Source organism: Archocentrus centrarchus, chromosome 16, assembly GCF_007364275.1.
Source record: "Archocentrus centrarchus isolate MPI-CPG fArcCen1 chromosome 16, fArcCen1, whole genome shotgun sequence".
NCBI lineage: Eukaryota > Metazoa > Chordata > Actinopteri > Cichliformes > Cichlidae > Archocentrus > Archocentrus centrarchus.
The window spans coordinates 34,387,586-34,397,789 of record NC_044361.1 but is presented as its reverse complement, the minus strand read 5'-3'; positions in this window follow the sequence as shown (position 1 = coordinate 34,397,789).

Here is a 10,204-nt window from a genome sequence, read left to right as displayed (position 1 = left end):
CGGCTGTGGTTTCTGTTTGGATGAATCAACATGAATATTTCAGCTCCAGCAAACCCTGAATTAGCCAGAAACTCAGATTTCAGTACACACCTGAGATTACCTGAATGAATGCTTCAATCATCACACCTGGAACACCTCTTTTCTTTCATTTTAACTTTTCATGCTTTTAATTAAATTTTTTCATTTTTCTTTGATCCATTTAAAACAATGGTCCAGTTTATATTTTAATACATTTCTACCTCTTTTTTTTTTTTAATGTTTAATAATCAGATCTATCCTAATCACGCTAAAACTTCAAGACACTACATTACCCAGAGTTCTTTTGTCCAGGAATGTTGTGCTGCCAACACGTTTCCATTTTGTGTTTGATAACAAAGCAAAATCCGAATAATCTGAGAGAAATGTCTTGTGTAACTCTGAGACTAGAAAGTCGCACAGTATGATGGGTTGTAATAACTAAATCTAATTGCACGTGCACATCGGTGTTACTGCTTTGCATGCTTATTAAAAAATATATAAAATTTTGATCATCAAAATGTTTTAATTCAATATTTTATGCCTTTTATATGAACTCTCTTTTCTCACAAATATGAGAACTTTGTTTTCCTACATTACACCCTTCTTATTAAGTTCATAAATAAAAGTACTGATTGAGGCGAGACTATGCTGTAGTAACGCGAGACTTCAACGCGAATCCCGGCAGTATCGAGCAAGGCGGCGAGTCAATGATTGTTAGACATTTTAGTGATTAATTTTCTTAGCCAGCTTAGTTATAGACAACTTTAAAGGCTATAAAATTTATATTAGCTAGATAGTGACTAACTGAAGCGCACTGGAGGACGGCGAAGAGGACCTGGACAGTCTGCAGATTTATATTGACGAGTGTTTCGAGCGAGTTGTCATGGGTAAACCAGACAAGACGCCGACTCCCTCCGGCAACAAAGGAGCTCCATCCACCAAGAGGAGTCGCCCTGAAGATTCCCCCGAGGCTACTTCTTCACATTCCAGCGAAGTGGTGGATATTTTGGAGTCCATAGACAAGAAACTGTCCAGCTTCGACGCTCGCCTTTCCATTGTGGAAATTCTCCATAAGGAGTTTCAGGCTCTCTGTGAGTCTGTAGAGTTCAGCCGGCAGCAGGTGGAAACGCTTGCTGCGGAAAACGCCGTCAATGACCTCCGAGGAAAATAAGAAGATAAAAGAAACCGTCATCGAGCTCCACGCCCGCACAACGAGGGACAACCTCGTGTTTTCGGGAATACCGGAGAAGGCTGAAGAAGACCCGGAGACAACAGTGAAGGAATTTATTCAAACCTACCTGAAGCTCCCGGAGGACACAGTGAAGACCATCACCGTCGATCGTGTTCACCGCATAGGAGCAAAGCGACCCGGAGGACACAGACCGAGACCGATCGTGGCCAAATTTGAGCGTTTCAAGCAAAAAGAGCTGGGGAAGAGCCGCGGCCGGGAGCTGAAAGGAACGGACTTTAGCCTTAACGACCAGTTTCCCAAGGAGATCCTGGAGCGACGCAGGGTCCTGTTCCCAATCCGGAAAAAACACATCCAAGGAGGCTCCCGAGCTGTCATCGCGGTGGATAAACTTTCCGTGAACCGACAGCTGTACCGCGACCAGGAAACTACGCCATGGCTGTACTGATCTAACAGGTGATCTGTGTTCACAACAACGCCTTTTTCTGTAACTCTTCATTACTTCTTTTTTTTCAGGTTCATTAGACGTGTCCGTATATGACAATTAATGCCGGTTCAGTCAGCATAGTGCACTGTTTTGTTATCATGTTGAGGTTTTTATGCTTGTTTGTCACTTTGAGCGGCTCTTTGGTATTTGCACCGTTACACTCCTTTTCTCTTCTCTCTCTGCACCCAGCATTCTTACTAGTGGTGGGCGGATCGATATTATCGATACAATGCTGGTATTGGTATCGAACAATATTAGCGTGATAGGATCGATACTTTAGTTTGTTTGTCTCCTGTAAGTTCAGTGTGTTGCTCCTGTTCATCAGAGAGCAAGATATGTCTGTGCAAACACAGCTCCTCTCATGCAGGGACTCTTTGCTCCGCTTCCTCCTCTCTGCACCGCTGTGATTAGTTGTCTGCGGTCACGTGACTCAGCGGCACTGAGCAATTATGGGCTGCAGTGAGTGAGAAAGCCAAGCGTCGTGCAGCTGTACTTTACAGCTGGAAATGAAAACAATGTTAACAGTGATGCGTTTTGGGAGGAAATTTTCTACTGTGGCAACACCATGGACTTATTTAAAGACATGAAAGTGCAGGAAAAAGAAAAGGCTTGGTTCCCAAGGAGCAGAAGGAAGGGTATCCCTCAGACAGACTCAGACCCCGACCCGGAGACAGAGCCCACTGTCACAGTCCTTTCAGAGGCTAAGAATAACCAGGTAGCTCATATAGTGGTGAAAGGGATGTTTCAGTCATCACTCATGTCGGTTCTTCAGCATTAGTTAATGTTAAAAAGTAACTTATCATCTTAGCGGTTACTTCAGCAGACTGATATCCTATAGATAATGTTCAGGCAGTCAAATATATATTCAGCCCATTAAACTATGTTAAATTACTTTATTGAAACTAACCCTTTGTGCGGACTCATCAACTCTGTAACAGACTAAGCCTATGATTTAATTGTTTTAACATTTTATCTTTACTCTCGATCGAGTCTGCATTAAGAGAATAAAAACTCAAACTGTTGGGAGCAGGTTATCTTCAGAGTTTCACTTTCTAATCAGCTGGAAGCACCATGATTTGCATAAAACGCCCTTTCACATTGGTTAGATGCTGCCAACACCACCCTTTCATGTTAACCTGTAGGACAACCCTGCTATTAACTAACTTAACCTAGCCAGTTAACTTAAGTTGATATCCTAACACTGGGGATCAGGATAAACAATGGTTAAGTTAATCCTGATAACCGAAAGATACCCTGAGTATGTTGAACTCCCTTCATAGTGCAGGTCCCTGGTTTCCAAAGAAAATCCAGTTTCAAAATACATGAAAAGCTGAAAGGTGTGTTTTATTGTGTTAACTAATTATTGTGGAAAGTAAAAATCAGAGTGATTTAGTGGTCATTAAAATGTGTTCAGATCTGGCAAAGTGATGATGATTCATGTGATGATTCATAATCAGGCACCATCTTCTCTCAAAGACCTCATAGTCCCATATCACCCCAACAGAGCACTTCACTCTCAGACTGCTGGCTTACTTGTGGTTCCTAGGATACTTAAGAGTAGAATGGGAGGCAGAGCCTTCAGTTTTCAGGCGCCTCTTCTGTGGAACCAGCTTCCAGCTTGGATTCGGGAGACAGACACCCTCTCTATTTTTAAGATTAGGCTTAAAACTTTCCTTTTTGATCAAGCTTATAGTTAGGGCTGGATCAGGTGACCCTGAACCATCCCTTAATTATGCTGCTATAGGCCTAGTCTGCTGGGGGGTTCACATAATGCACTGTTTCTTTTCATTCACTTTATTTACTTTGTTTATACTCCACTCTGCATTTAATCATTAATTGATATTAATCTCTGGCTCTCTTCCACAGCATGTCTTTTGTTCTCTCTTCCCTCAGCCCAACCGGTCACGGCAGATGACTGCCCCTCCCTGAGCCTGGTTCTGCTGGAGTTTTCTTCCTGTTAAAAGGGAGTTTTTCGGTATCGGTATTGGTATCGTCAATACTGGCCCTGTATTTACTTGTATTGGATCGATACCAAAATTTGCAGTATCGCACACCACTAATTCTTACCACACGGACATACAGCACACACACCGTCATACAGGATACACAGTCATGCAGGACGCACACACAGACGAGGTCAAACAGAATGCATGCGAGAGCGTGCACACACACACACCACACACATCTTTAGTGAACACACAACACCTCCCCAGTTAATTCAAACATGAGCACACTGAGGTTTGTTTCATGGAATGTATGCGGAGTTGGTTCGAGGCAGGGTTATTATAGTTAACGAAAACGAACGAAATAACGAAAACTGAAATTGAAAAAACATTGTCGTTAACTGAAATAAATAAAAACTAAAATTAAAAGGAAGAAACGACAACTAACTAAAACTGAAATGTGAGTTTACAAAACTAACTAAAACTAACTGAAATTATAGATATTATTTTTTCAAAAGTCTTGTGGATTGATATGAAATCATTTTTTTCTCTCTCCGAGTTTAAGCTCGGAACGCCGTCGGGCAAATGGGTGCGCATGTGCGTGCGTGCGCACACCGCGCTGCTCCTCAGAGTCCCATGTGGTGTTTTTTTTTTTTTACTATGATAGCACAGATAGCAGCGAGTGTCTTGTTGTGGATGATGTTGTGGATGATGTACGGAACACTTCTTAGTCAGGAAAAAAAACACCAACATCAAAGTAGACCTGAGAAGCGCACACAAGGCAGCTACGGAAACCGCTCTCATCCTACAAGGCAACCTGGCCTGCACCTCCAGAGAAACATGACTACTCGTTGGGTCAACGCAGCCCACAACGTTGTGTTTAGTCCTTGTGCGTTTCCGGCTACTTTATCAGTCAGATAATAACAATCAGGACTAATAATCAAAGCATCAATATAAGGACTCACAAATGTCAGCAAATTCCTGGAGGGAGCTGCTGAAACTATGGGAATGGACGTGAAGGAATGAAGAAAGTGAAAAAACAGGGACAAATATGTTTGCACCCTAAAAACTGAGCACAAAGAGCAAGGACCAAAAAACCCCCAGCACACAACCACAAGGTAATTAACACACGCAATCCAGCTATACATGCATAAATGCGGACATGAGGTCGGACACTTCCGTAGGCTACATAGGCCGCAAAGACCCTGCAAGTCTAATCAGCGAGCATCTAACCAAGTAGCTCCAAAACAGAAGCAGCATCAGGTGGAGAGAACATCAGGATGCAGCTGGATTTGAGCTTTGACTCCTTCAAGGAGTTTGTTTTTGTCAAACACCACATGTAGCTGTTGTTAATCTGCTGCACTGAGGCTGAACTTTATTGGGAGTTTATTGTAGAATTTATCGAGTTTTGGAGTTCATATTGTTAGCAGTTTCTCCCTGTTGATGTTCATGTGTGTCCTTAATATTACACACATTTAGCATGTAGTTCTGCTGTCTGTGAACAGTTGGTTGCTGAATTTATTTCTTTAAAGGGTATCTTTAAAGCGTACCTGATTAAGTATGAAAATACTAAAACTAATACTGAAACTAACTAAAACTAAGCATAAAACCAAAAATAAAAACTAATAAAAACGAGCAAAACCACTCTGAAAACTAATAAAAACTAACTGAATTAGAGAAAAAAAAGTAAAAACTAACTAAAACTAAACTATAATGTAAAATCCAAAACGATTATAACCCTGGTTCGAGGGAAAAGAGAGTGAAAATTATTAATCGGTTAAATGATTTACAGGCTGATGTTGTGTTTCTACAGGAGACACATGTGTCCAGAACATCTGCACACACACTCTCCTCTCCACAGTTCCCTCCCACGTACTCAGCCTGCTATAACTCCAAACAAAGAGGTGTAGCCATACTGATTAACAATAAGATAAATTTCACTATTAGAAATACTACATCAGACCCTGAAGGTAGATTTATAATACTTATCTATTCAGAATACAGATTTATGTATCGCTAGCATATATGGACCAAATGTTGATGACCCCTCCTTCTTTCATACCTTCTTCACTTCACTCTCTGATCACTCTGACACCACACTTATAATAGGAGGAGACTTCAACCTGGTACTTAATGCAGACATTGACAGGCTCAGTACAGCAGTGAGTCAGAGGAACTGGCAGTCTGCAGGTAACAGTACATGAAGGATTTTGGTCTTTGTGATGCTTGGCGTTCACATCAACCCACTCTGAGGGATTATAGTTTTTTCTCACCAGTACACAAGTCTCACTCCCGCTTAGATTAGTTTTTAGTTAGCAGCTCCATGATGATGGATATCACAGACACTCAGATTCATCCTATCACTGTCAGTGATCATGCACCAGTGTCTATGGCTCTGACACAGAAAAGAGTCACACCACCAATCAGGAACTGGAGATTTAATACATCATTACTTAAATTATTATTATTATTTCAAAAAGGACAAACAAACTAATGATCTACCTGGAATATCACCATGTGTTCTTTGGGAAGCAGGAAAGGCAGTAATGCGGGGCAAAATAATATCTTATTGCTCGCATAAGAAAAAGAAAAAACACTTGTGTTAGAATTAGAGCAGAAAATTAAATCTTTAGAAACTGCCTATGCTGCTTCACCACAAGAACATATAATTAACCTGAGGAAACTTAAACTGGAGTTAAATGAAATAATTGATAAGAAGACGCAATTTATGTTACAGAGGCTGCGTTTGGAAAACTTTGAACATGGAAATAAATCTGGAAAATTCCTGGCCAACCGGTTAAAATTAAATAAAGAAAAAACAGCAATTTATTTTATTAAAGACTTGACTGGTAATATTACTCACGACCCACAACAAATAAATAACTCTTTTAAAGACTTTTATGAAGCCTTATACTCATCACAGATTAATCCATCTGATGCTGAAATTGAAGATTATCTTAATAACATAAATCTACCAAAACTAAATGATGAACAGGCTGCAGCTCTTGATTCCACCTTTCTCACCATCTGAATTTTATGAAGCAGTACAACATCTCCCAAATAATAAAGCCCCAGGCCCAGATGGTTTTCCAGCAGAGTTTTATAAAGAATTTTGGTCTGTGCTAAAACCCTCTTTTCTCAGAATAGTGGCTCAGAGCAATCACATGGTCTCTCCAAACATGAACTCTGCTAACATTAGCCTACTTCTTAAACCAGGCAAAGACCCCACACTCCCGTCCAGCTACAGGCCAATCTCTCTGATTAATGTAGACCTTAAAATAATTTGCAAAGTCCTTGCCAGAAGGTTAGAAAAAATCACTCCATCTATTATACATCCATACCAAACAGGTTTTATCAAGGGTCGGCACTCAGCCAATAATACACGCCGACTAATAAATGTAATAGATTACTGTTCCATTAACAAAATAGAAACCACAATCGTCTCTTTAGATGCAGAGAAAGCATTCAACCGGGTTAACTGGAAATTTTTATTAGCAGTTCTACACAAATTTGGATTTGGTTCATCCTTCATAAACTGGATCAGAACACTATATAGTTCTCCAAATGCACGTGTTAGGACAAACGATCTTATTTCCCAAAGCTTCAGTCTGCAGAGAGGCACCAGGCAGAGCTGCCCACTTTCTCCTTCACTTTTTGTCATTTTCATTGAACCGCTAGCAGCAACGATCCGACAAAATGTAGATATTAAAGGAATTCAAACAGAAAACACAGACCATAAGATAAGCCTTTATGCTGATGATGTATTACTTTTCTTTGGGAACTCACAAACGACTCTTCTGAAGACAATCACACTTATAGATAAGTTCTCATCTATATCAGACTACTCCAAGAATTGGAGTAAATCAACAGTTTTACCTCTGAATTGTAACTTTCAGAACACCACCACTACCTCACTACAGTCTGGCAACATTAGATATTTAGGTATAAATTTTTCCTCCAGGCTGTCAGACCTGGTACGGTTAAATCATATTCCTCTACTAAAAACAATAGAGGATGACCTCACACGTTGGAACTCTCTACCTATATCGATCATGGGGAGAGTTGCCACATTAAAAATGATGATTTTGTCTAAAATCAATTATCTGTTTTAATTGATTCCTAATAAACCTTCTGTTGCTTGGTTTAAGTCACTAGACTCATACACATCAAAATTTTTATGGAGAAATAAGACCTCAAGAATAAGTTTGAAGACTTTACAAAAGCTAAAATGCAGTGGTGGTCTAGAACTTCCAAACTTTTATCACTATTTCTTAGCCAATAGATTGCAGTATGTTTCAAGTTGGATCAAATCAAGCCCTTTAGACAACCCATGGCTGGATTTAGAACAAACACACTGTGGAAAAGTGAAAATCTCTGACTTACCTTTCATTAGCTCCAGTATCATAGCTGCTTTAAAAGTCTTAACATAAACACCTCTCTGACAGCCTGGTGGGAATTTTTAAAGATAACTAAGTCTTCACTTATCCCATGTAAACTGACACCCATTTGGAACAATCCAGATATATGTCAGAAAAAGACAGTACTGAATTTTTCAGCATGGCAAGAAGAAGGGAATAAAGAATCTAGAACATGTCATTCAAGATGGAACCTTTATTTCATTTGAAGAACTTGTTACAAATTATGGAATTGGCAACAACAAATTTCTTGAATATCAGCAATTGAGGTCCATCATACAGGCAAGGTTTAATTTCAATGATCTGAAATTAGAAGTCCCTGTATTGGTAACAGAATTTCTAAATCTTTATACCCCTAAATTGTTATCAAAAATATCTAAGTTATTATTAAAAATTAATGATTCAATTTCCCTCCCAACTGCAAAATGGGAGCGACATCTTTCCATCAACCCAGATGAAAACTTCTGGACACAGATATGTTTAAACACTTTCAAAATTACTAAAAGTCCAAATTTACAACTCATACAATACAAAACACTTCACAGAATACACTATACAGGACACAGGATGTTCCAAATGGGCCTCAGAGACACAAATATATGCACCCACTGTTCAGGCAATCATGCTGAGAACTATATGCATGCTATGTGGTCTTGTACACCTGTTCAGAGGTTCTGGCAGAGGATATGTGAGGACTTATTCACATGCATCACCAAAACTGTGCGTTTTTTTTAGGAGATGTGGGTGAATTAAACATGGAAGCCAATATATTGCACATAGTTCTTACTGCCTTATGCATCGCTAAGAAAACTATCCTCATGAATTGGAAATCCAAAAATGATTTATGTATTACTCACTATAGGAATTTACTTTTAGAGCACATTAGTCTGGAAAGAATGTCTGCCACCTCTAAAAACCAGTTGGACAAATTTGAATCTCTCTGGTCTCCACTGAACAGCTCCATCACTTAGTGGAGGTGATCGGCTGGGGGTGGGCAGGGGGATTCGGGTGTCTGATGGTTCTTGGACTGGAGACTGGAGACGGTGACTGCCGTTTTGTAGTTTCTGTGTGCGGGCCCTGGATGTTGGCGGTGGGGGCTTGGACGGGTGCTCTTATGGTCTTGGGGTGTGGGGCTGGGGTGCCCGTGGTGGCGGGTGCTGGCCCCGGGCAGGGTGGCCGGTTTTCTCCGCGGGGGGTCGGGGTCTGGGGCCCTGGTGCCCGGGGTCGCCCGTTTCCCGGTTGGGCCCCTCCCTGCGTTGGGGGGGTCTGTGCCCCCTTGGGCGCACTGCTGAGTGGGGTGGGTTGGCCCGTGTCGAGATGTCTAGCCATCATTCTGGGATTCTGGGGTGCCCGCACATCCTATGGGGTGGTGGGACACTCAGGTCAGGGAGCAGTAGTTTCCCACAGGAGGCTGGTTGGTCCCGGACTCAGGACTACCGTGTGTGTGTGTGTGTGTGTGTGTGTGTGTGTGTGTGTGTGTGTGTGTGAGTGAGATTTGTTTGTGTGTGGGTGTGATGTTTGTTGTACGTGTGTGTGAGAGAGATTTGTATGTGTGTGGTGGGTGTGGGTGTATAAATGCGTGTGATATTTGTTGTCTTTTGTATGTGTGTGTGTGTGTGTGTGTGTGTGTGTGTGTGTGTGTGTGTGTGTGTGTGTGTGGGGGTGTTTTTGTGTTGTGCTTGTCTCTGGTGTGGACTGGGGGTGCTGGCCTTGGGCACAGTGGTGCCCTGGGGGTGTGGCCACTTCAGGCCCTGGACCTGCCTTCCCTGCACTGTGGTTGGGTGTAGGGAACTGGGGTGTTTAGTGAGCCAGTAGTTTGCTGGCTCTCTTCTTCCGGGGGTAGTTCTCTACCTCTTGGTCATACATATCCTGGCCCTTCCCCTCCTCCCACTCAGTCAAACATTACATCACACACACCTAGGGTCTTGGGGGAGGGGAGCTGCTGAGGTGGCCCCACTTCTGTTCACTGCTGCCTGCTCCTCAATTTTATTTACATCTTAGACATTGAGGGCCTTGGGGGGTGGTGTGGATGGGCGCTGTTGCTTAGTGCTCATTACATCTGTCCCTCCAATTTTAATTGCACTGTAGCTTTCACACAGTCATACATATTCTTCCCACTACATACACTCACATACACCCAACACATCACTCC